Raw genomic sequence first — 25905 nt, 5'->3', positions numbered from 1 at the left:
GTGCGCTGCGCGGGGCCGCCGCGGGCCTCTGCCCCTGGGCCCGGGGCTGCCGGCGGCCGCGTCAGCCCCGGCGCTGGTATTCCAGTAATGCCCTGCTGGTCGGTCGTTCTGCCAAAGCCCAAGCTATAAGCGGCGAGTCTTTGCTCCGGTTTTCCTCGCTCCGTGCCTCTGCTCCGCCCCGTCCGTGCTCCCCGCGCTGCTGAGATCAGCTTCCTGCTTTTCGTTTCCCTCGGAACAGCGCTGTTACTCCTCCCCCGAAAGAGTTCTTTTCATCGGTCCGGAGTTAATTTCTGTGTGTGGCTGCCGGCTCTGTTTGTGACAGGCGAACGCCGGGCTGGAGAAGCGGTATCACGGTGGTCGCGGTGTGTTGCGGAGCGCCAGGGCTGTAGGCAGGATGGCAGAGTGCTGCGCCGACAACACTTCTGTGCCAGCTCTGGGACCGGCGAGGCAGAGGAGGTGAGTGCCGCTTGTACCGCGCGTGGGTCCAGGCAGCTGCTGGAGGAGGAACCCAGGGTCACCACCACCGGGCTGAATAACAAGAAACGAGCAATTATCTTGTTACCGTCTCTCGTTAGATGGTTTTGTTCCTACTAATACTCTAATGGAGTATGCTCAGGAAATTATGTATTTTGCTGTAGCAAAGATCTGTAGTCAATTAAAGTTTATAGTTTGTGAATGTCTGGTTTTTTTCTTACTGAAAAGTACAAATAGATGTGACACAAATACAGCCATGAAGGTAGTTTACTCTAAACAACTCTAAAAACCCACTTACAATTGTTACAGAACTTCTGAATGGATTGAGTAATGCAAAAGAGACTGTTTAGTAATGACTGTGGATCTAGAACAGTGTGATGTATTTGAGGGAGTGATGTGAGGTTATAACATGGAAATAAAATTATAGCCATGAAAAGCAAAAAAGGAAAAATACTTTTTACAGTTGCCAAGCTGTAAAAAATTTCTCAGAAAGGAAGCCAGGTTAGTTGAGAGAAAACCACGTTTGGAATAATCTCAGTTGCAACAGAGGGGCAGTTTATATGTAAAGGTGTCTTCTTACATTGTTGCATGGGATTCTTAAAATTATTTTTCTTTACAGAGTGAAGACTGTAAATATCACAGGTTCATTAATCAGTTTTCAGCTTTTTAAACAGATGAGCACCATTCTCCGTATTCCATCAAAGTTCTGAAATTGCTAATCTGTAACTGGTGGTAGGTTACACAAATACTTTGTGTTGTCATATTCTGCTTTTGCTGTCTTTTTATTGCTGCCTGTTAACAGTCAGATTAATGGTACGGTTTTGTTTGCTCTGGCTGTGATGCCCTGAGTGATTTTGCAGAGGACTCTTCATGAGAAGCTGCTCAAACACACAGCCTGGTGCTGGATGCTGCCACCACAGCTACAGGGCACTGCCGCAGGTCTGAGCTGCTCCCCAGGTGACAGGGTACAGTAGTAACAAATCAAAGATCTTGATCAGGATCATCTAAGGCCTAACCAGAAGTGCTTGTGCTCTTGATCTAGACAAGAGTGTATGATTTGAGTAGCTGTTTCCTGTTCCGACAAGTTAAATTTATTGATTGTTCTGTAAAATGAAAGACACAGAACCTTTTATTAGCTCTTACAGTGCAGTTCTCCAGTAGCTTTGCTGAAAGCCATTCTGGAAAAGCACGTATTTTAAAGTTTGATGCATTTTGGTGAAAAAGGAGAGGTAAGGTAAATTAGAAATTGAGGGTTGATTTCTGGTAATATTTTGGTTTATGACTGACTTGCCATTTTTCTTTGGTAGAAGTTAGCTCTGCTTCTTTCCAGCAGCCTTATACTTTAAGGGGGCTTTCAAGAAAGTTGGCGAGACACTTTTTACAAGGGCATGTAGTGATAGAACAAGGGAGCATGGCCTTAAGCTGAAGAAGGGTAGGTTTAGATAAGATATTAGGAAGAAAGTCTTCACTGTGAGGGTGGTTGAGGCACTAGAACAGGTTGCCCTGAGGTGTTGACCCATCCCTGGAGTTGTTCAAGAGCAGATGGAATTGAACTCTAAGGAACGTGGTCTAGTTGAAGATGTCCCTACCTGAGGGGTTGGAGCCAGATGATCTTCAAGGTCCCTTCAAACCCCAGCCATTCCGTGTTTTTATGCATCTGTGATTCTTCAAGTTTCAGGGCAAGCAGAAGTCGTAAGGGTATTGTATTACTGGTTCACACTTACTGCTTGCAGTTGAACAGCTTTGTAGGTAAAGATGTAAGGCCAAAATAAAAACAACAAACCACTTTTGAAGCCTAGTCTGTGACCTCCACTTGAGTGTTGGTGGAAGAGCATTGTATAGGAAGTAATAATAAAACTTCAGTCATGTGTGGCCTTGCATCTTTTGTATGTTTTCTGTGCTGGGCGTACTACACTGCACAGTTTTACCTCTGTGCAATCTCTAAATTCATTGCTGCGAAATCTACTTCTTGGTATAGACTTGTGTTCAAGATATGAACCCTGTGTTATGTCTGAGTAGCTAAAGACATTTTATGTCCTGTGTGCATTTTATCAGTATGTTAAAAAAACAACACAAGCCCGTTTGCTTCAGTGTGTTGAATCTAAAGATAATTCTACATGCTAATGTTTCCATAAGAAATGTGTGGTAAATATGCTTATGCTGTAGATGCAAATATATTTCCTACGTGGGCCCAAGTATCAACCCTTATTTGCCAAAGTTACTACCTTTTTACTTGCATTCTGCCAGTAAAGAAACAGTAACATTGAGCATATCAGCCTAATGTGAGGCATCAAGTGCAACAACTGTTGGACCTTTGTGCTGTTTTATTCAGTTTGTACCTATTTTCAGTGTTTCAGTTATAACTGATAGGAGGCTACTATAAAAAAACCCAACCTGTATCAATGAGGGATTCCTACCAGTGGCTCTACGTTTGGTTCTTATTTTTCCTGCTTTGCTGACAGCTAGAGTGAAAGCATTAGCTGCTTTCTGTCTTACTTTGGCAACCTAGTTTTCTCTTAGCTTGTAGAAATTAGTTGTTGTATTTTGGAATCCACCAAAGGGGGATGAGGAGCTGTGCCTGAAAGCTGGAGACTTCCTCGCTGGAGAGATCACGAGGGTACAAATAAGTGCTCTGTATTGGTAAGAATGAAGAGAAGAATGAAGGGAATGGCTCCTAGAGTATTTTTTTTTTTCATCTTCAACGTTGTAATGTTGACCCTGTCTTCATCATAGATAGAAGATACAGTACAGCTCCCTGACAAAGAAGTGGAATAAGATGTATTTGACAGAAGTATTAGTGAATCACTATATTCCAATGGCAACACTATTACTGAAAGAAACAGTCCCAGCCTCAGACAGTTGCATCTTAACCTCATGGGGCCATGCTAGTGTTTTTGTTGTATAATGAACTGGAGTGGAGGAATGATCAGCTAAAATTAATGGGGTTTATTAATTTAACTTTCTGCCTTAAGATAGAACTGACCACTACTTGGTGGATCAGTTGTGTTGTGAGTCAGACTTAAGAACTGAACAGCTTTGTTGCCCCCTAAAAAGGGGTCCAGGATGCATAGTAGAAAGCAGGACACGGGACACGACTCATTTTGGTTTAAGAGCTGGCCTATGCTTGCTGCTTGTCAAGCTAGAGCCTTAAGGGCAGGCTAAGTAAAGTGCAAGAGGAGGATGTATCTCCAGAAATAGAGCATTACTGTCTATTTCTTCTTCTAGGGACTTAATTTCTATCTTTTGAACATGATTTTGCAGTCCAGATAGTTTCCAGAGCAGATAGATAGAAGATAACGTCTTTAATTGCGCTGTTGTTTTTATCTTTCTCCTCTGAGCCTTTTTGACATTGGTGTTGTAAAGTGTTAATTTCATCGGTTACTCTTGAGGTACTAGTGGTAGACTACCTGAAAAAGAGCAGATAGCTTCTCCTCAGTGGCCTGTAAAAAGAGTACATTTCTCTGGCCAGTATTCTAATTTGTTTGTTTGTTTGTTTTTTAAATAGCAGGGTGATTTTAGTTGCTCAAGTGTGATTTGTGGAGTTCAGGAAATTTTTGTTAGTAGTTTTCAAGCTTTTGTCATTTGTCAGGTGCTGGCAAAACCAACAAAAGTTGTTCAGCATGCATTCACTGGGGCTGTGTTTTGGCTAGGGAAGTTGAATGTTATATCCCAAGGTAAAATTCCTGTTCTGGGATTTGCTGATGTAGACCCCTGCATCTTGTTTGGGGCCTTGTTAATTTCTGTGAGACTTCATGCAAGTGCAGATACCTTTGCTACTGGATCTTGACAAGGGGTAAAAGGATCACTGTTTACTTTGCTTGAAAATTGCTGAGATAGTAGAGTTGGGAGTTGAAAATGTTGTCTCTGCTCCTTCGCTTGCCCTAAGAAAGCAAACTGAAAACCATAGAAAAACGTGGCATATTCAGTTTTCAGATTTTTGAGTAATATTTTAGGTTACCTTAAGCTGCGAAATGACGCAGTTTAATGAAAACTTTATAGAAACCAAAAGTTTTATTTGTGGGAGAGTAACAAGAGAAATTACAGTTTCAGGATGAGAAAAAAAACCCTTACTTTAATATTCCTGTCAAGCCTGCACAGCTTTTTTAAAGCCAAAAGGACTGAAAGAAGGACCTAGAAACACAAACACAACAAAAATTATAAAATTGGTAACTTGGTTTGATTGTATCTTTCTGTTCGAGGGAAGAACAAGATTCTCTCTTTTTGCTGTAAATGGAGAAGGTACTTATGAAGAGTAAACCACAAGAAAAATGCTTTCTTTGGTAGCCAAGTTATGGCACAATACAAGGGACCTGAAATCCTTGAGAATTGCTGCAGCTGGGCCATGACCATGGCTCTGTTAGTACACTGCTTCTGCTGGTGAGGACACAAGGGTGCTGCCCCTGTTGCAGCACCTTCTGGCAGAGCTGTGTCCACCCTCCTCGTGGCCATGGTGTGACGGCAGCAGCCTGGACCGTTCGCCTTGGACCTCTGTGTGGGATGATGCTGGGAGAGTCTCGCTGGGTTATTCTGCACGGTCATAGCAGGGGAGGGACTCTGCAGGGAGCTGGAGTCATGTGCTGCTTTGGGACAGGCTTCCCTGATGGCCAGCTAGCCTGAGTTGAAACCCTGGCAGCATCTGAGATTCTTTAGATGTGAAACTTAAGTACGCTTCTCTAATACTTCACAGATTATTTCTTTTTTCAAAAGCAGCCACAAAAGGTGCTGCCAGAAAAACCTGTGCGTTTCAGCTGAAGATGAGCAGGATCTGCTGCAGGGGAAAGCTACTCAAAATGTATCCACCCCTTTTTATCTGTTATATCGCTATTGTATAGTCAAGTGCTTTTTATGATCTTAGGAGGTTAAAATACTTTCAGATTAAAGGGATATCTTTATGCAGATGTTCAAACAAAATGTTTTTCCCATACTAATTAAAAATTTAATTGTCTGTAGAAATGGAATAATTGAGTTTTCCTGTTCCCAGCAAGCTGTGAGAATGTATAAGGGTGTTGTAAATTTAAAATTGTAGTAATGTCTGTAACTGTTCCATACTTAACTATATTGGTTTCTTTTTGTAACTGATGCTGCCCCTCAAAGCTTGTTAATGTATTGAGTGACTTGGAAGTAGTAATCAGGTATGTAAACACCTGGAAGTTTTTTTGGGTAAAGATGCAGGCAAATTCCACATGGGCCTATTATGCATTGACAAAATCTCGGTAAGCAGAATTTTGGTGGAACTCACTTAAAGAAGCAGGTTCTTGCTAGTCAGGAGCAGTGAAAAATTACTGGATTTCAGGTATTTCCTTCTCCCTTCAAGGCTTCAATAAGGCAGGCAGCTAGTCAGGCCCCATTGGAAAGAAACACATTCTAACAACACGACTGAGGCCTTCCCTTCTGCAGCAGTGCTCATGGTTTATTCAAAATGATCACGGGAATAAGACTCTGGTAGAGGTTTTCTGAATTAGATGCTGGGCTTCCACTGAATGTCTGACTTGAGTCCCTGCTCTGTGATTTCTGAACCTGCACCTGGAAATATTTGCTGCAGGTACTTACATCTGCTTTCTGGTGGACCTCTAGTGACACAAGGAATCCAGATTGATGTGTTGAAATGGTGGTTAGGCAGAGGAAAAATAGGTACTTTCTGGATGAGCTTTCATAAGAAGTGAATGTACTCTAAATATTATCATCAATTTACACTGTAGCTTGTGACTAAATTTTCTGCAGTAGGAGTTGACAAATGCACATAAAAGCAGATAAATCCTTTGCTCTTGGCAGTTCTAAGAGGTATTTCAGCTTGTCCTGCGGGTCCTTAGAGAAAGGCATCTTCAGTTGACTGATAACTCTTTAGCACATTTCTGCTGAGTAATTAAGGTGCAAATGGAGGCTGTAGAGATGTGTTTGTTTTAAGATGGTCAACCTCCTTGATTTATACCTAGAAATAATTAATTCATGAACATTGTGCCATCTCTTGAAGGTCATTAAGAAGCATAATATGCTCCCTTTGTCAAACCTGGTGGGGAGCAAGGGGGCAGGCAGCTACCCAACTAACCAAAGTTCCCAGGTAGTCTGTGGTAAGACCTCTAGAAGAAGCATATTATGGCTGTCTTTTGGAGTGACAGAAGCCTGGTAAGTATCATAAACCATTTATCAAAAGGAAGTATGCCAACCTAGGTATTTGGAGCACTAGTAAAGGACATGTTTTGTACCAAGTCCCATGCTTTGGCTGATCCACGTATTAAGAAGTAGTCGGAGGTGAGAAGGAGTTTGCCATTTTAATTTTAATGCACAGAGGGGAGGGGCTTAAAGGGTGGCTGTGGTATTTTTCAGTTTCTTGTGTTTTCAAGTCTGCCACTAATTTTGTTTTCTGCACGTCATCTTTGCAAAACAGGCCTGCTGTGTGGTGTTCGCTTTCATCTTGCACGTACACGCAGAAACGTATGTATAGATACCTACACTTGTAAAATCGACAGCCGGTTGGATATGAGCCAGCAGTGTGCCTTGGTGGCCAGGAAGGCCAATGGCATCCTGGCCTGCATTAGGAATTGTGTGACCAGCAGGAGTAGGGAGGTCATTCTTCCCCTGTACTCGGCACTGGTGAGACCACATCTTGAGTACTGTGTCCAGTTCTGGGCCCCTCAGTTTAGGAAGGATATTGAGGTGCTTGAGCGTGTCCAGAGGAGGGCAATGAGGCTGGTGAGGGGCTTGGAACACAAGCCCTGTGAGGAACGTTTGAAGGAGCTGGGGTTGTTTAGTCTGGAGAAGAGGAGGCTTAGAGGTGACCTTATCACTCTCTACAACTTCCTGAAGGGAGGTTGTAGACAGGTGGGGGTCTGTCTCTTCCACCGGGCAGCAACTGACAGAACAAGGGGACACAGTCTCAAGCTACGTCAGGGAAGGTATAGGTTAGATATTAGGAAAAAATTTTTCACTGAAAGAATAATAAAGCACTGTAATTGTCTTCCCAGGGAGGTGGTAGAGTCACCATCTCTGGATGTGTTTAAAAAAAAGACTGGACATGGCACTTAGTGCTATAGTCTAGCTGAGGTGTTAAGGCATAGGTTGGACTTGATGATCTTAGAGGTCTCTTCCAACCTCATTATTCTGTGATTCTGTGAAAAACATGTATGTATGACCATGTATGTAATAGAAAAAGTATTGCATCTTTGCTGTAGTAACAGGACAAAAGGAGCTTTGGTGGCTATTCCTGATCCCTGTTCACTCTTGCAGTTCACTGGAGACAGGAGACAAGGCAGTGAGACTTGGCCTAACACAGTAGACATGAACAGACCTCTGGTACTGTCTGCTGCTCATTTCATCAGTGACATTTTTTTGGCATGCTGTTTTAGACCACCAGTAGTGAACCCACTGTTTCACTGTTATTACCAAAGAGTATCTTATTTTTAAAATGCACAAATAAAGAAATAAAGTTAGAGTAAGTTAAATTTGTGTCTAAATAAAAATCCAAATAAAGTCAATGTTAAATAAAGTCTTAAGAGTGGCCTTATCTTTCATATGATTCTGGCCAGTTAAGGCTGCAAAATACTGATATTATTTTTATTGACAATACATTTTAGGCTTGTTTAAGAACTAGAGAAATAGATCTTTGTAGGGCCTGTACAAACCTCCTAGTGCTGAAGAGCTTTTTTCTCACTTCCACACACCTCTGTGACTGAACCGCTGAGCAGTGAGTGGCAAGAAATAGCTCTTGGTGATGACTGACCTAAAAGGATAAGGTGTCCCCATCTTGGAAAAATAAATGTGATTTAGAGTCAGTTTTTCTGCAGGTCCTCCACATAGGGCAAATCTGACCAGCACTTAATTTGATAGACATGTGAAGCAAGGTGGAGGTGTTGCCTGCTGGGATCAGAGCTTTAAACATCACTTAGCTGCTGCTCATGCCTTCACCGTTTTGAAGGAGCCTTCTCTGTTTAATTCTGACATTAGGGCTTGCAAGGATCATTTTTCTTTTCTTTCATGTCAGTGGTACCGCTGTCGTCCACGTTCAGCTGCAACTTGAAATTGGTTGGAGCTCCTTAACCATACCAGGATGATAACTTGCATTTTATAGCATTTTTCACTTGCTTTACTTGAATGATGTATAGGATTGATGGAAAAATCTAGGTGACACCTTTGTGATTGAGGTGATTAAGGCAGGTAGAAGCTCTGAATCACAGGGAGGTTAAATACGAAATTTAAGGAAGTCTTTTGGCGTCCTTGAAAGGTTTGGAGAACCTGTGGTTCCTTATTTTGGGGGTGGGGAGGGAAAGATGCAACTGCTGGGATTAAGTTATAGGATGTTAAACTGCTTGGCAGGGTGTAAGGAGACATGTTATAAAATGGCGTGGAAGTTATGTGTGTATGATGATTAATATCTGATGATCACTGTATTAGATTCCCCTCTGATCAACAGTGCAAACATTCAAAGAGAAAATATGCAAATAGCAGTCTCTAGTCTGTGAAGGAAGAGTAGCAGCATGTTCTTCTAGAGTCTGGCATTAGTGTGGCAGGAATGTGATTTCCAGGAACCAAAAAAAAAAGCTTAAGACAATCTTGCCTAAGGTGTGTTTAGGTGTCTGCAATTCAATCACTCAACAAGTAATACAGATTAACACAGAGTAAAAAAAATGAATCTGAGTTTGTTTTAAAACTAATGTGCTGATGGGAAAAATTAGTACCAGTTTTTCACTTTCTTACATAGTTGAAATGGGCATTCATTTGAAGAAGGAATGTTTAATGTTTTCATATAAAATTATATGCATAAATTCCTGGAGCGTACCCGACTGGAGGGGTTGTACAGAGAACTGATAGCGCATTGCAAATATTTATGAAGCTTAGTAAGATTCGTATAGATGTTAATACTATGTTTATCAAAGCATTATTTTAACTCATCCTTCAGATACCTGTTTAATCTATGATGGTTCCTTCTGTTGCATGTTGTTAGGTAGATGGTTCTCCCGTGGCTGAGAGACCTGAGCTGGGTACCATGTGCTTTGTCCAAGCCTACACGGCGGGTTTGTGGCAGAGGAGGGATGTGGGCCCTGCTGTTGCTTAGCAGTTTAACCCATGTCACCTGAACCGCTGCTTCCCAGAGGTCGCAGCGCTTCTCAGAAAAGGTTTGCCCACTCCTGAAGAGGAGCACGCAGCTGCACAAGGGTTAGAAATAACACAGCCGTGTCTCCTCCCAAGCGTGTTTAAGGAGAAAACTGGATTTTGGTCTTGACCTGGGTCGGAAATGGTAAACTAATATCTAGGGCACACTGAGGAACATCAGCAGGGAACATCATGAGCAAGGCTGCAAGGACCATGTCACAGGTCAGATACTGGACCTGCCCTGGACTCTTGTCAGTGCTTGTGTGCTTTAAGGGGTAAAATACCTTGTCTTGCCCTGGCAGCTGGGCTGCAGAAGCTGGTGAGGCTGCAGGAATTGTTTGTGGCCACTAGATGACTCCTTCAGCCTGCTGGTGGATAAACTCAGAGCTGAAAAAAAGTCTGAAGAGCTGGTGCAGGAAGGAGGGGCTCTTCTGGATCTGTTCTGAGAGAGTTGCACCAAAATAAATGGGTTATGTATCTCCCAACTGATGGAAGTGTTAACTTGGCTTTTAGTTTTAGTTGAAGTAGTTCAGGGTGATAAAACTCTATGGATCACTAATTTGGGATGTTTGTTAATAACTTTTAATTTTCAAACAAAGGTCCTAACCTCCGTAAGCTCAGGCTGGATTCACTGAGGCAGTGAACATGTGAAAAAGCTAATTTTACAAGTTGTACTACTTGTTGACTGGACTGCAAGTGACACCTGGGTTTGTGGGGGGCTCTGGCTCTTACTTTGCAATCTTTCATGGAAGGCAAACTCACTGAACACTCCAGCCAAACCAGCAGCAGCATAATACTTACCTTTTCCTCTTGTTTGCATCTTGTAGATGGGCAAGACAAATCCTGTTAGGCTGGGAAAAAATGTAAACAGACTCTCCAGAAGTTAAAGCCTAGACAGAATTCCCACAAACTTGCTACAAATTTCATTGGATATGTAAAGGGTTCACTCACCTTATCATGCTCAGGATTCAGTAATCTTCCTGTCATTTAGAGGGAGTGCAGACAATGCTTTAATTTCATAAACATGTATCTTCCAGTGTCTGTACTAAGTGTGTAGTCCCTTTATCAAGGTAATTGGGTGATGAGGTGGTTCTGATGTTGTTCCATGTGTTTCCTCCCATCTGTTTTTATTTCTGAGATGTAATAATGAATCATTAGTTGCCATTAAATGTGACCAGTTCCTGGTGCAAAGTGTGTGCTGGATAAAACCACAGTGCCCATGGCTGATATTTTTTTTTTTTTTTTTTTTTTTTTTTTTTTTTTTTTAAATTCAGAACTCTTTTTGTAAGCCAAGAATCTTAAAGCATTAAGACTTGGCCCTGATCTATGGCTTGATCTGTGAAGGTATTATGTTATTCTTTGAAGCTGTGAAGTCTGAGTGCTTCTGTGTGTGTGGTAAGCATACTACTAATCTTTAAACGTAAAGCACAGTGAGAGTGTCATGTTTGGAAGTTTTCTTCAGCTAAAGTTTTCTCTTTTCTCTCTTAAATACATAAGATCTGTTGGTAAGTCCAAAGCTGCTTCTGAATTAGCTTCCAAAAATGCAGTTCTGGATTAAATCTTTTGCAAACCAAGACTAGAATTTTCTTGACACAAACTATGTCTCTTTTGAGTGTTATGTTTACCCAGTGGCATATTGGGGTTTAGTTCTCTGGATGTGTCACAAAGACATGGTATAAAAGCAGCTGCTGTATGAGATTTTCAGTTATTTTCTATTTATGCGTGCAGGATATGTATGTAATACAGTTCTTTGTATGAATATATGCAAACATCCCTTGTTTCTTGCTTTCCAAATACGCATGCCTTGACACATAAGCACAGGCACCCTTCTCTTCCTCCCTACCTTGTTTTCTTCCCCAAGACCCTGGTTTTGAGATTGTTTAAAAGCTGTGATGCAGCAATTTTGTATTGGTCTAAAGGGAAACGGCATAACCTGTAATTTAGACTAATCATTTGTAAATAAACTCTGACAGAATTTATGAGGAGAAATGTTGAAAAAAGAAACTGCGTTTTGGCATTTGCTTAAATAATTTCCATCTGTCTTGTTGCTGTGTCATTATTTTGATACACTAAGTGTTCTGTTTAACTTGCTTTCTGAGATGTCCGTGTTTTTATCTGTTTACTTAAAAGCTGTAGTTCTAAGGAGATGCTTTGCGTGGTTTAATTGAAAGGTCAAGAAGGAAGATTCAGGAGCAAGGCCAGGAGCAAAGCTAATGGCCTTCTATTTAGACTTACTTAGCCTGGGTGTGTTCAGTGTGTTGATCTCTTATGTGCTGCAAGAGAAATAAAACTGTGCTGCACCATGTTAAGATCAGGCTAATAAAATGTAAAAAAAAAAAAAAATAAAGGAAAAAAAACATAATCCTGTAGTTCCCATTAGCTTCTCACTCTGAAAAGTGTTTTATTGTTGGATGGATGCTTTTTCTGCTGTTGTCAGTGATGGCTGTAGATATGAATAGAAGGCAACATGTGTAGCATGGATCAAAGTGAGGTGAATGAGCTGAATTGGAAATTTACCATGCCTGAGCTAAGCTGGCAGTGGAAATGACACGAGCAGCTTAATTTTATTTAGAGCTGTGTAAAGGGAGCGGCGTTCGTGTGTGCGGGTCCTGTCTCCCCCAGCCTCTGCCTTGTCCCTCTTCTCATTCTCCTGTGCCCCGAGTGACGTGCTGGGATGTACAGGTTATCAGTTCCGAGCGCATCTGGCATCTCAGGAATTAGCTAGGCTGCTGCAGCAGTTGGGAGCAAAGAGGTGGTGGCATATCTTATGTTCAGCTTCCTCTTTGAAGTGGCTGAGCTGAGTCAGGCAGCAGGGAAAAGGCTGAGCAAGGCACTGATGTTTTCGTGCAGACTGCTGGTGTGCTTGCCTGCCTGCCCTGTTCCCAGACTGTGGTCTGGTGATGGAATAGCCAGTCCCTCTGATACTTCTTTGTCCCAGCCCTTAGTATAGTCAGTGTTCAGAATGGTTAATAAGCGTACTTAATAGTGTTATGTCTTGTTGTCAAAAGACTACGGGAAGGGAGTACTGAGAATGGTCAGGCAGAGACAGATAATGAGCATTGCACTGTGTATATAAGAAAACCTAAACTCAAAACAAACTCTCTCAGAGTCTGAGAAACTTGTGAATGAACAGAATTTTGTTGGAGGCAAGGTCGCGTGGCAATTTTACTTAAGCAAGTTACTGCATTTAGGATTAAGAAGGAAAGCTTCAGGTATTTCTTACCTGCTCCTATTTTCACCTCAAATACAAGTATTTGATTATGAAGCAAGATTTAACTGGGAGCTTGAAATCGTGTTGAGGATTGTTTGCAGGAAGTTTTTCATTCATGCATTGAATTACATAACTGTAATCTGAACGTGTCTTAAAACAAGAGCTCCTGAAACTTCTAATTTATCCTGCAAAACCTCAGGATATCTTCATGCCCTAACATTGTATTTTGCAAAGGTTTCTACCTGTATTACCATCATCTGAAGCACAGGGAACATTGCACTAGTGCTGTCATGAAGTTTCTGTCACCTGGAGACTTTCCCAGCAATGGTTTTAGAAGTCAGGTTTCGTTCCCTAGTGCCAATATTGACACAGTTGTGGTTTGGGTGTATTTAGTGTTCACTCCGAAGAGGGTTTATTCTTTGATGTGCATCCAGAAAATTGTTTTGTTGTGGGTGGGATTTCTATTGTACATGGGCACCAGGGTTCCCCCTAGGATTAGATTTCCTCATCCTCTCAAAGCTGCTTTTAGAAGAATGCTTTTTGTACTGCCGAGACTTGGATTTGGCATCAAAGCCTGTTCCAGTGCATTGTGTACCAGCTGTGTAGGGCACCTGATGGTGCACAAGTATCCTCCCCAGCCATGGTGACCGAACTCCTGCCATCTTCTTCACCCTTCCTAGCTCTTGGAACAGGAAACCTATGAAAAAAGATGGCTGAAATGCTTACATTGCAGTTTTTGGTACTAATACCTCATTTTAGGATGAGCCCAGAGCTAATTTCACAGGTTTATTGGGAATCCTCTGAAGTCAGTCATAATCTCAAGTTGATCTCCTTTCCCGCAATGTATTTCCAGGTAATGTGCAACTAAACAATCTATTTATGGCTCATGCCAATGCATCGTGCTGGATAAGATGGCACATAATTTTTTTGCATGTGAATTAAGGAGGGGATGAATATGTGTCTATTTAATAAGGCTTGGTTCCATAACTGAGTGTGGCAGAAACTCTACATGAGGTGGTACTAGAGACATAAAAGTAACACCTCACGCTGGCCAAGCCCTTTGAGCAGCTGAAAGTTGTAGATCAAGTGTCCAAAGAGATGGACTCTCTGTGGCAGAGCTTTTAAAGCCTGAGATGGGCAGATCCCATGTGAAAGTGGTATGGTGATGGTAACTAGCTGGAACTTATTCTGGATTTCTGAAGTGTTTGCTGTTTTTCCCTCTCAGCTGTAAAGAAGCAGCAAACCAGACTTCGAATATAGTGCTAGATATTTGTTTGTTTATAATAGCCATTACATCCAGTTATATCTGTTTATCTTGTGGTATATTTCTGCATCAAGCACTTGCTTTAATTCGGTAGAGATCTGTAGCACTTCAGTTTGTGATAGACTACAGAGCAACATTCATAGATGTGATAGCAGAAACCTGTTAGGTGCTGTTAATTACAATTTTTTGAAAAAACCTAATCTAAACTTAAAAAAAGACTAGCACTGAAAAACCAACCCCTTCCTCCAGAAAATCCCCCGCAAACAGCCAACAATTGAATATGTATAATTTTGTGTAAACAATGGTTTTCCAGTCATCCTTGATGTTCTGCTGTTGCCTGTCCTGCTGCTAGAATGGGTAAAAAATACTGAACAGTGTTCTTTACATTGTATTGTTGTTGTATTACTATTTCTTCACTAAAATATTACTGCAAATGCTTTAAAATATGGTAACAATAGATTTGTTATTATGTAAGAACCAATTAAATTACATTTATGCTAAGTTGGAGACTCAAAGTATGCTATTATTTTGTCTAATAGACACACACATACATGGATCAGGCATAGTAAGGAAATCCAGGTGGAAGCTTGAAGAGTTGTCTTGATGCCACTTTTTCCTATGCAGGTGTAGGCACAAGGACTGAAACTGGGGTTTGGAGTAAATGAGCAGTCCCACATTCAATTATCTCATTTTCTGATAAAATGTTATTAAAAATCTTCATTTTTATTTTAAAAAGTTTAAATAACAAGATATGTGTGGCTTTTCTTCCCACCACTGCACTGGTTTAGTTGAGCATTCTGATAAGGTCTGTAAATCCATGATTACATAGCATTGAGGAATGAAGGAAAATACCATGCTGTTCAGCAAATGCAGTTTACAAATACAAGGTAATGGTTAACTACTTTTAAGTCTGGAAATGTTTGTGTCTTAATTACAGTTAATTATGAGATGATCCAAGCACATTGTTGTGCAGTATACTTGGAACACACTGTAGCTTCAAAGTGTTTTTTTTAGGAAAAGGATCAGGGTATTACCACCTCATTTTAGAACAGAAATACCGTTCTTCATTACAAAAATCACCAAAGAACTTTCATGGCCCTGCCTGGTCTTAATGTGCAGGCTTGTATTTTCCAGTGAGCATCTCCAAAGAAAAGTTAATCAATTTCCATTTAAGCTGCAGTGATTACAGCTTGCCCAGCTGTGTGGTTTGCTACCTGTGATTGGCCTCATAGAGCAAAGGTAGTTTCTCCTGATGGATTTTTGGAACCACTTTGAAACTTGTCCCTGTTAGAGTTGCCTTAAGGCAACTCCTAGCATGCTCTGTTTTGGCTTCTGCATATCTATCTTCTGGCTGCATGCCAAGATGTGATATTTAAGAGTGTGCTGTGCTCCCCTCTGACTCTAGTCCTCTGGAGCAGCCTCTGTGAAATCAGGATTTTTATAGCCAGTTTTCCTTACTTTCTGCCCTTAATCAGAGGCTGTGTCAGGAAAAAAAAAAGTTTGCTTTCCAGATTATTTTTTTTTTCAAGACAAAATTAATCTGTTCTTCATCCCATGTTCTTTATCCTTTTTATAATATTTCTACTAATAATACTTAAAATTTTGGCTTGCACTTTTTGCTGAAAGTCACATTCTAAAAAGAAGTCGGCTTGTATGACCAGGGACTTCTGTGTGCAACCCATCTCACCAATGTTTCACACGGTCTGCAGGAGTACTGCAGCAAGTGGGAGCTCTAAGGCTACAGCTCTTAAGTCTAGATCTTGAGAGTATTTACATGTAGGCATAACTTCTCCACCAAAGCTCCCTTCTGTTGACCTCAGGGCTGACTTGTGTATTTGATATGGAGCCCAAATATTAACACTCGTGAGTTGGTGACAGCAGGAAGCGGGGAGGCAGGGTGTAAATGCACTGCTGCGAAGGGTGGCATTCACTTTGCTTCCCCCAGGCTATCACTGTCCATCCTGGTGGTCTGACTACTGTCCAGGCACTGCTCCAGAAGGATGGGCATCTTCTGGGGCTCCACTGGCATATTTGCCAGCCCATGAAGACATCACGGGTACTGCAGTCCTTCTTACATGCTCACAGGTACTGAAGGACAAATTTTAGGAAACGGCATCCATTCTTAAGTAGCTTGGCTCTATTTCAGAGTAAAAGCAACTTTTCTGAAACTCTTAATTAATTTTCTGAAGCTCTTAATAATTGCTTAAAAAAGCAGTAATTACTGAAATCATTGTCAGGGTCACGACCAGCTGCTGCATCAGTCTCCCAAGGCAGTCATGATTTTCCTGTTTTCTTTAATAACGCTGGGGATGCTCATGGTGCTGGAACTCATACTGAGGAATAGATGCAGGGCTGATGGATGGTAATGGTTGAGTTGGTCCATGTGTGATATTGATAGAGGGGGAAACAATGCTGTGCTTCAGCTGTTTCAGGTGGCTTTGGTTTTCTGTCAGTATTCCAGTTAATAATGTTTGTAAAAAACAACTCTGTGGTATCTGTAAATACCTTTTATGAGGTGAGGAGAAAGTACTTATATACACTTTCAGTTACCACATATTAATATAAACACTTGCACCTCTGACTGATTGCACAAAGCAAGTAGGCCCCTAAGACATCAACACTTCCTAAAAATAAATGGGGAAAATGGGGATATTTTTCACTCTTTGTAAGTTTGATTTGTTTTCAAGTCGTTTGTAACTGGCTGCTCGCTGTTACGGTGCAACTAATTTTGAGTACCTAAGCAATTAATTTTTTACATCATAAACAGCTACTTCTGCAGTGAAAGCTGTTGTATAGTACAGAAACAAATATATGACTTGGCACTGGGGAATAATAATCACTGCCTGACACCTAATGCTCCTTATTGTACTGGATTACTATGACTCTTCACAGGGTAGTTAATAGGTGTTGTTTCCTGTTTTTCAGAAAGCTGGAATAGGATGTGTCCTGGGTTACCAACTAGATAGATAATGGAGTAGAGCCCTTTCAACACCTCCAGTGCTGTGTTCAGTCTTCCATGGCCTCTCAATTTTTACAGGAAAACTCAGTGTGACCTGCAGCACTAAACTTAGCAAACTTCCCTTGTTTAAGATCCAGAATTTGGGAGAGACTGTAAAGTGGTGCCTGTTGATAGGCGTACTTCCTTACAGATTCCTGTGTTAGGAAGATTTTCCCCATACAGCTGTCTTTGCAAATGAGTGAGCATTGTCACTAACCAGCATCCAAACAGGTATGTTTTCATAAATCTAAATGGGAAAAGCTTTTGGGAAAGCCTTGAGGCCCTATGTAGGCATATGGGCTACCTGTCATTTTGCCAGTAAACTGCTACCTAATCCACAGTAAGATGATGCTCCCATCCCAGCGTGCTTGCTCGTTGTTGCACCCAGATTTATGTGAAGGCTGCCTTGAAAGTTGAGCTTTTACCTCTTCTGCATAATTTCCATGAACGTGAAGAGGAAGGATAGGAATGTAAATGTACTGAAGGTACACTCTGATCAAAATTATCAAATATCACAAAGCATCACAAATTTACACATTTATAGCAGGTTTATGTAATCTTTAATGCTGTATTTCTGAGATGAAACAACAAAACCAATTAGGATTATTTTTACCTGAGACCAACTCATGTAAGTCTAGTTTTAAATACATCTTTGTGGACTTGCAGTCATGCCTAGTATATCTTTAATTTCTTGAATTGAAATGCAGTGCTTCTCATTTTGTAACAAAATTGGACTGGAGAAGGGGTTGTGAAGGCAGCAGCCTCACTGTGCGAGTCCCTATCTTCCTTCCAATTAGTCTGAAAGAGAAATCTCGCTCAGGTGGTGTTTTTCAGTAAGACCATTGACTGCCAGAGGTGATACACTGGAAATGTATATGGATACAAATGCACCAGATATGTTTGGAGAAGGATTGCTTTCTTTTCTTGTCATTTACCTTGATTGTAACCTTTCTGTATATGGGTTAATCCTGCTGCTCTCAGTGTCCATGGCTTTAATGGAAAGCCTGATAGAGGGCATGCATGCAGTCTTCTAAAATGTGCATGGCAATGTGGGTAAATGTACACCTGAAAAACAAGTCTTGTCTGCACTAACTAGAAAAATATTTTTTCTGCCTTTTCTTTGTACTGTATTTCTGTGCTTTTGCAGATTCTCAGACTGCCTAGGGTGTAAGTTTTTCACTTCTTTTTTTCCATTTTAGGACTTCTGCTGGGAGTCAATCCAATAAAAGTTGAAGATAATTTGTTAGAAAAACAGTTCTGAGATTTTATTTATTTTTGTACACCAGTAAAGAAGAGATCGCAGAACTGTTGACTGATACTGGAGCAGCATGTTTGGGGATAAAATAATTTCTTAATGCTAAATTGAAGGTGTGTGTACATAATTTTTTTTTAATATCTGGCTCCCTTTATTTAGATTACCTTTTATAGTTTGGTTAATCACAAGGTGTCAAAATAGATGTAGCCACTCTAGTTGATTTTATAAGCTGACAGGTGCAATTTAGAAAAACTATTTTAGTGTTGAGTATTTTGCTATGCTATGGTTTTTGGGGTGGAGGTTTTCTGGTTTGGTGTTCTGGATGTTGTTTGATTTTGCTTCAATATTTTGTTCGGACAGATTTTACCATTTTTTTAATGTTTCTTTTCCTTCTTCCCCTCATGCATCATCATTCAGTATCTAATAGTGTTCTGCAGGATTAAGAAGTATTAGTGGTCACCATTTTTCTCCTCACTGTACTGTTTTCCAGTCTCTTGTAAAAGCTTTAATTTTTTAGTACTAAAATCTGTCAGATTATTTAAAAACAAAACAGTGGAGAAGATTTTATCGTTTTCTTTCTTTCTGTTATGAGAGCGTATTCATTTCCAATTTATTTTTGGCATTAAAAGAAAGTCAGCTCAAGATAAGGATCCCATTGATCTGAACATAGCAGACCTCAAAAGATATATTATAATCCCAAACACTAACCACCTGGAATCACATTTACCTTAGGCTATTAAATGCAGTGGTTATAGTTCCAGACGTAGGAGTGCTGCAGTGGTTTTGGTCACCTGTCTGTCCATTCCACCAAAATGCTTCTGCACAACTAGAAACGTTGCCTGAAGGTGGCTGGTGTGTGGAGTAACTACAGAAGCACACTGGTGGGAGGTGGAAGAGAATGTTCAGGAATTCCTGGCAAAAATCAGATTTAGAAAAAAAAGCTTTGGCTGGAGGCTGGTTATGGGGTTTCTGTGACAAATCTGCTGAATGCAAAATCTGGAAGAATGACAGGAATGTGCATTGTTTGTCCTGCACAATTCAGCTGGGGGAGCAGAGTTAATTGGGTTCTTCCTACGGTTTTACTGTGCTTGGTAAAGTTAATTTTAGGCCTGATTCTGCCTTGTCTGGCAGCTCTGCTATCCTGTTGGGCTGAGTGTGGGAGAAAGGGAAATGGGTCACATGCACAGAAACTGGTCTTGCAGACAAAACCTGGTGGGCAGCTTTGGTGACGCAGAGCTGAGGCTGCGATCTGTTTATCCGCTTGTTGTTCTGCTGGCTCGGCCCCGGGAATAGGACTGGGAATTAATAGGGCTGTTGCTGTCGTTAAACAGAGCGCTGACAGGGAGCCTGTCCGCTGAGTCAGGAAATGTCAGGTTTGCACCGCTGCTTCTAGGAGTGCCTATTGAGGGAAAGGATACTTACTCCTAATGCAATTTTGCGTACTTGCGCTTTCTTCATATTAACTAGTAAATAGCAGGTTGGCGGTGCAGAATTTTTAATTTGGAGCAATCCGCTTAATGTATGTAGTTAAATAAATCCAGGTGAGATTTTGAAATGGTTCAGGATAATAAAAGGGTATATGTGCATCTGTGCTGGAGTTAAAATGCTTCTCATTACTACTGTTTGCCGAATTTGAGACATCAGTGTATTGATTTCTATATATGTATTTTAAATAGCGTGTAGTTTGCTGTTGCAAATAAGAAGACTGGAACATTTTAACAAGAAAACATGTCTTGTGAAGTAAAAAGTAGCAGTATAAAAGATTTCATAGACAACTTATGCTTCCTTGTTTTGTGGTCTCTTGTTTGTTCAGGTTATATGTTTGTGTATGTACATAAAAGATACCATATATAATAATTTTTTTACTACACATATTTTTCATCTTGCGTATTAAATAGGAGGCTTGAGAATTTCCCCTCTAGGTGATGAGCTTAGAGAAGTAAAATCTGAGTCCTTTCCAATATCTTTCTCTTTGTATCTGCATGATTCTCTCACCCTTTGGCCAGAGTGTTCTGAGCTGGACCCACCAGGAGCATTAAGTCCAGCACCTAAGGGAATGGCTTGGTTCCGTGACTCTGTTACGCCCAATGTACAGGCAGACTCGGGCAGTGTCAACCACCAGAGTCCTGCATCTTTGGGAGCAGCTCTGTAGGCTGGCTTGGGGGAGTTTGGCAGGGCAAGGAGGCTGAGCCCAGGATTTCAAAATAGTCTGAAAGAACCCAGGAATACACATAGGGAAATATGAGTGGTTTTTCAACTTCCTTTTCACAGCTGTGTTTATAAACATGTCCAAACTGTATCAACCTACAAGTGAAAGTAACTTCTGCTTATATGGATAATATTAGGAATTAGTGTGCCTTATGCCAGACTTTGTCTGAAAGAGCAATTCTGTTTCATGAGAGAATTAACCTATGAAACTCAACATTTTTCATTAGAAATTCATTATCAGTTAGGTATCTGAGCAGCTTTTTTACTACTGATCACATTCTCCCCAAAGGCAGAAGCTGTGGAGAAGGGTTGAAGATTTCTTTTGAAACTCAGGATAAATCTACTTTCTTTTCAGTCCTTTCTTTCTTTCTCTCCTGCTGTAGTGTAAAGCAGGTAGCAACAACCTGTTCTAATTCTGGTAGATCCATGAGTAAGTAAGTGGGAGTTCAGATGTGTTACTATGCCTCTGTTGCTTTACTCTTTTTTTTTTTTTTTTTTTTCTTCCATTCACCCTCTTAGATTTAAAGTATCTTAGGAGTTACCAGGCAAGATTTTGAATCCATTGAGGGGGAGGGGGGTGATGGAGCATTTCACTTTCCTCACTCCTATACTCTCTGTTTTATTTTCAGACAGTCTGTGTGGATAAGCTCCTAAGAGTTGGGGGGAACTGCATTTTCTGGTTTGTGTAATTCTGAGCTATACCGAATATCATAAAATACACTGTGCTGAGTCGGGATGGTTCTCAGATCTTTGGCTTCTTTGAGAACTTTTTCCATTTGGAGGTTGGTTTCTATGTCAGATATTCTTTTTAAGCTTTGAGATGCTTAGGTCAAGGATTTTTTTGCTTGAGTATTTGGAGAAGACCATATGTGAAAGGTAGAAACTTTTGGTATTCTACAACTCTCTCCTGAAAAAAGCTCTTTCCTGGGGGATTATGCTTGCTGCACCAGTGGCTCTTAGTGAGCCAGAAAATGAACCTGAGCCTCTGCTGTGGCTGTTGTGAGCTACAGGGATATATCTGCAGGTCTTCTTGCAGTTCCCACGTTTGATGGCATTTCTCAGTCTTGGTCTACTTGGAAGTACTAGCAGGCTTGGTCGTTGCTTTTGTGCTAAGCAAACAGGTGAGAAGCCTCCTGTTGAGCCTTGGGAGTGGCCATTCAGTTCACAGTTACTTGTGTCTCCGTGGCACTTCTGTTTCCCATGGAGAGGGGGCCTGCTTGGGTCCTGGGGGGCTCCTGAGCAGTTGGCTCCAGCCTAGAGCAGGCATCTCTGGCCTGCAGCATTTCCAGACTTTAATGTCTTCACCAGGAGTAATCCCTTTGCTAGAGATTGATGGGTACCTCAAGATCTTGAAATACTTCTCTCTAATTAACATTGGACTTAGCAGCGGTTGCCATTCATCCAGAATTCTTGATGGGGGGGAAGAAAGTGGGTAAATTCCACTCCTGTCAAGCCAGAGGTAATGGTTTTAGAGCTCAAGAGGAGCTAAGAGTTGGTCGATAACATGGGTCAGATCCTCTAGGTAGTGTATCAGTGTGGTCAGCTGGCGAAAGTGACCTTGCTGGGGTTGTCACCTGCGACTTAAAATAGTTAACAAGATCCAAGAGTGCGCCAGTTAGTTATGGCATCTAATACTGTCTCCCTGTTCAGCAAGATGCCTGCTTCCCCATTTTCCTCCAACTCAAGCTTGTAAATTGTATCTTAATATTGTCTTAAATTAAGCCTCAGCCAATCCAGTATTGTGCCATTGTCCTTTAAGCGTAAATTGAAGTGTACATGGCACACAGAGAACTCCAGATAATCCTTGTTTGCTTTTGACTCTGGGCAACAACTTTGTTGAGTTAGGATGAATTGGATCACCAGTATCTGGCCACCATCTGATGATGTGTCTGAGCCTTTTAAGGGTGTGTTTAATCATGAACAAATGGGTTGTGTAATGTGTCGCTGGTCTGCAACCCTGTATCTCAGACTTCAGCTGCCTGTCTGTATCTGAGGAGAGCTGTCTGTTTCTATGGCAGTGGGCAGCCTGCTGCCGACACTTAGCAGGTGCTGCTGTGTCCCGCTTTGTGTCATCATGAGAGATGCTTTAAGAGCTGGATGTTGTGTTAGGTACCTGGCCAGGCATGTGGTGGGAATGTGCAGAGTTTTCACACGTGGAGAAGTCTTGATGGTCAGTGCTCTCCAGAATGTGGACACCTGATGGGTATTAAGATGAGAACACCAGACTGCTGCTTCCATGGGATGGACCTTGCAGCAGATCACTGGATAAGGATGTTTTGTTGATTGGGTATCTGCAGCTTCTTCTGGGAGTACTGTTGTCCCAGTGGTGAGGTAAAGTGAGTTGACTTCATAAATCCCCTTTCTTTGAATTTTCTCCATTAAAACCTCCTATCATTTGACTTTCATAAGGCAAAAATGTGCTTGACCTGGCTTTTGCTGTTAGGCCAAAGTGCGCATGTATAGTCAGCTACACGGCTCAGCTGCTCAAATTACAGTAACTTAGTCCTGTTTCTAAGCTCATAAAACCGTTTAACCTAAATCAAAGTAGTGAACTCTCTAAATGATTTGTCTTAAGAGGCTTCAGCTTTGTGGATTCTTAGATCAGAAATCAGCCTGGTTTCTGTGACACACTGACAGTCACATGTCATGGATGTAAATTCCAACATTTGGTACAGCTGTATTCCCCTGGCATCCTCTGAGCTTTGTGGTGTTGAAGAACAAGCCTAAGCTATCTGAGAGTAAACAAGTCTGCCTGAAATAAGAACTGAAAACATTTGAGTTCATTTTAGTTAACTGTTCCTGAGTAAATAAGGGCCTGTTGTTGTATATCTAAGATAACTTCCATAACCTTGAAAGCAGGAAATTTTAAATTCTCTTTGCTGATGTGAATTTCTGTAATGGCCTGTGAAAAGTTATGTGACATAGGTAATCCGGAAAAAGCAAAATGTCAAATACCAAACACTCACTGAGTGATGTAATTGCTTTCTAATCTGATACAGAGCTTGCATATAGTGCATCTTAACACTGAACTCTAGCAGGCTCCATCATAAATGGTCTTCTGAGATGCATCTTGTTGGGATTTAATGTCATAAAGCAATTCATAATTCAAAAGAGTCTCTCTCTCTCCCCCCAAGGGTAAAATTCCCCTCTCCTGGTTCTTGTAAATATGTGTATACAGTAAAATAAACCAGTTTGATAGAGGTACAAAACTTGTACATGTTAAACTGTATCCCAACTGTTTCAGTTTAGAAATATCACTTTATGTATAATACAGCAGAGTAGAAAGTATGATTTTTGGCAAATTACTTACTTTTTACTTTCTCCAGTGAGACCATTTTAAAACACTCATACATTTCGGTATGCTTTTATTGTGCAAAGCAATAAGAACTGCATTAGAACTTTTTCAGATAGCAATTAAAAAAGCAGCGAAGTCAGTCTTTGTTTTCTAAACACCCATTCAAAGTGATAACAATGCATACAGGATGCTCAGTTAGAGTCTACAGAATATGAAATTACAAACCTGAATGTATTTATTTTATTGATTCTGACTTACCTATTTTATTTATTTTTGGCTTTGCTGAGGATTCTTTGTGGGGAAGAGCTGCTCCAGAATAAAGTCACAGTGTGGTTCAGTAGAGGTGTTCAAGCATTATATAACCTGTCAGTTTGCTTTCACTCTTTCTGGATCTTCCTCCTTCTATAAGATTTATTTTTCTTATAACCTGGTATAGGTATTGTAGGTCATTATCTGCATTGTGAAGGGTGCTTTTCAATGAAGCGGGGAAGACACAATCTCAAATTGTCTGAGGTTGAATAAGAAAACCCTTAGAATACAATGGTGTCAGTAGTTCAGCAGTGGTCTGTATTCCTACCTCTCATGCATGCTGATTTACATTAGCTTTGTGTCTAAGCTTGGTGTAACCTTATATATTTGTATATGGTTTCTCTGGTATCATAATAGAGACTTCTGGGCTTCCTTAGCAAGACAAGACAGGGACGTGGAAAAGAAATTAACTTGGGATTTTTTTGTTTAGTTTGATTGCTTCTCTTCTCCAGAGAGGTGGCTTTTTGTGGGTCTGGGTTTTTGTATTTGATGATTACCGCACTCAGCTTGTTTATAATCTTGTCTATGAGGATACTGTTGTCTTTTAATGAATGTCTAGGAAAAAACCTAATTACTTAAAAGCATAGCCTTTTTAATAAGGAGATGTTTTCTCATGCATCACACTGCTTTCTAAAGACATCTCTGAAGTTGAGCACATTAAATTCAAGTCTACATTGTTCTGTAGCACAAAAACCTAACAAAATCCTTGGACTTCAGGAGCCAGCCTCTGGAGCTATGCCTGGAGTCGTCCTGAGTGCTTGCAGATATGAGTATACTTGATGTGCTATTACTTGCATTGCAATAACTGATGGCAGCTTTTATTACAAAAATGTGATCTCCAAGGTGTGCTGTCCAATATATGTGCTGTCACATCCCCCCTCTCCACAGGCACTCTTGTATCAATCTCAGAGCAAACATCTAAATAATAACTGGAAAGAGTTAGTCTTTAGGGCCTTTTATGTTTGAGGGCGGAGGGTCGCTTATTTATTAATGCAGCTTCTCCTCTCCTGATGTTTTTAGGCTCTTTTGGAGTCAGTTCACCACTGTTGGCGGGTGGGAGTCTTGCAGATGGGAAAGTGTGCAGAAGCTTTAAGCGCTTGGAGAGAGGGCTGACAGTGCCCTGAGAGAGGGTTTGTGGGGCAAACGGGGCCGTGTATGGCCCCAAGCTTGGCATTGCTCCCGAGGCAGCTGAGCCTGTTTCAAATGAAATCTCTGCTGACTTCAGTGACGTAGGAAGAGCACTGAGTTATGTAGTGAGGGACGGAATCTGCAGCATAAAAACCCCCAGTGCCTTGAGGTTGATGCTGTAGCTGGAAGCACTTGTCTTTCCTGCTGTGCAGATGTCCCTCTTGGACACTGGAGGTTTGCCCACACTTGTCTTCCTGCAGTCTCTTGTGCAGGGAAAGGAAGGGCCCAAGATGCTGTTCTGCTCTCCCGGTGTCTCTGACAGTGTGTTTTGCCCGGTGGTAGCTGCAGGCAGGGATCTGGGTGACAAAGCCACTCACCTGCCACGGGGGTAACGTGATTGAAGGAGTGCCGAGATGGCTGCTGCTGTATTGATTGTCTGGGGTATTTTCAAAGAAAGCTGCATTCATAAGGACAAAGCAGGAATAAGGAGACATGGCAGTTACTGTTTGGGTGCATTGTGAGGTGTTCATTATTCTTTATTCATCACCACTGGGTGGTCGGTGTCGTGTGCATCTGGCTTCTGCTCTCTGTTCCAGGTGATGGGTGAATGTTCCAAGCAAGGCAAAGTTTGCGGGAGGATTGATGGGCAAATAGTTTCCTTCTGCAACAAGTGAGT

At 41.2% G+C, this 25905-nt stretch overlaps 1 protein-coding gene across 18 annotated transcripts in view; it reads left to right on the top strand.

The window, feature by feature from the left end:
- The window catches only part of BBX (BBX high mobility group box domain containing), a 141024-nt gene that overhangs the window by 33605 nt on the left and 81514 nt on the right, over nucleotides 1-25905 (top strand). For 8 of the 18 annotated variants that reach the window (XM_040054336.2, XM_040054320.2, XM_040054329.2 and 5 more), the window contains exon 3: nucleotides 323-456. The exons of 6 other annotated variants lie outside the window; for them this stretch is intronic. The gene's annotated coding sequence lies outside the window, so the exon portion shown is untranslated. Of the gene's footprint in view, nucleotides 1-109; nucleotides 457-1116; nucleotides 1207-19711; nucleotides 19831-25905 lie in introns of those variants that run through there. 4 more of the 18 variants (XM_040054304.2, XM_040054240.2, XM_040054293.2 and 1 more) reach the window with 4 other exon arrangements.

Source organism: Hirundo rustica, chromosome 2 (assembly GCF_015227805.2).
Source record: "Hirundo rustica isolate bHirRus1 chromosome 2, bHirRus1.pri.v3, whole genome shotgun sequence".
NCBI classification, from domain to species: Eukaryota; Metazoa; Chordata; class Aves; order Passeriformes; family Hirundinidae; genus Hirundo; species Hirundo rustica.
This window is presented reverse-complemented; position numbering and strand designations above follow the sequence as displayed.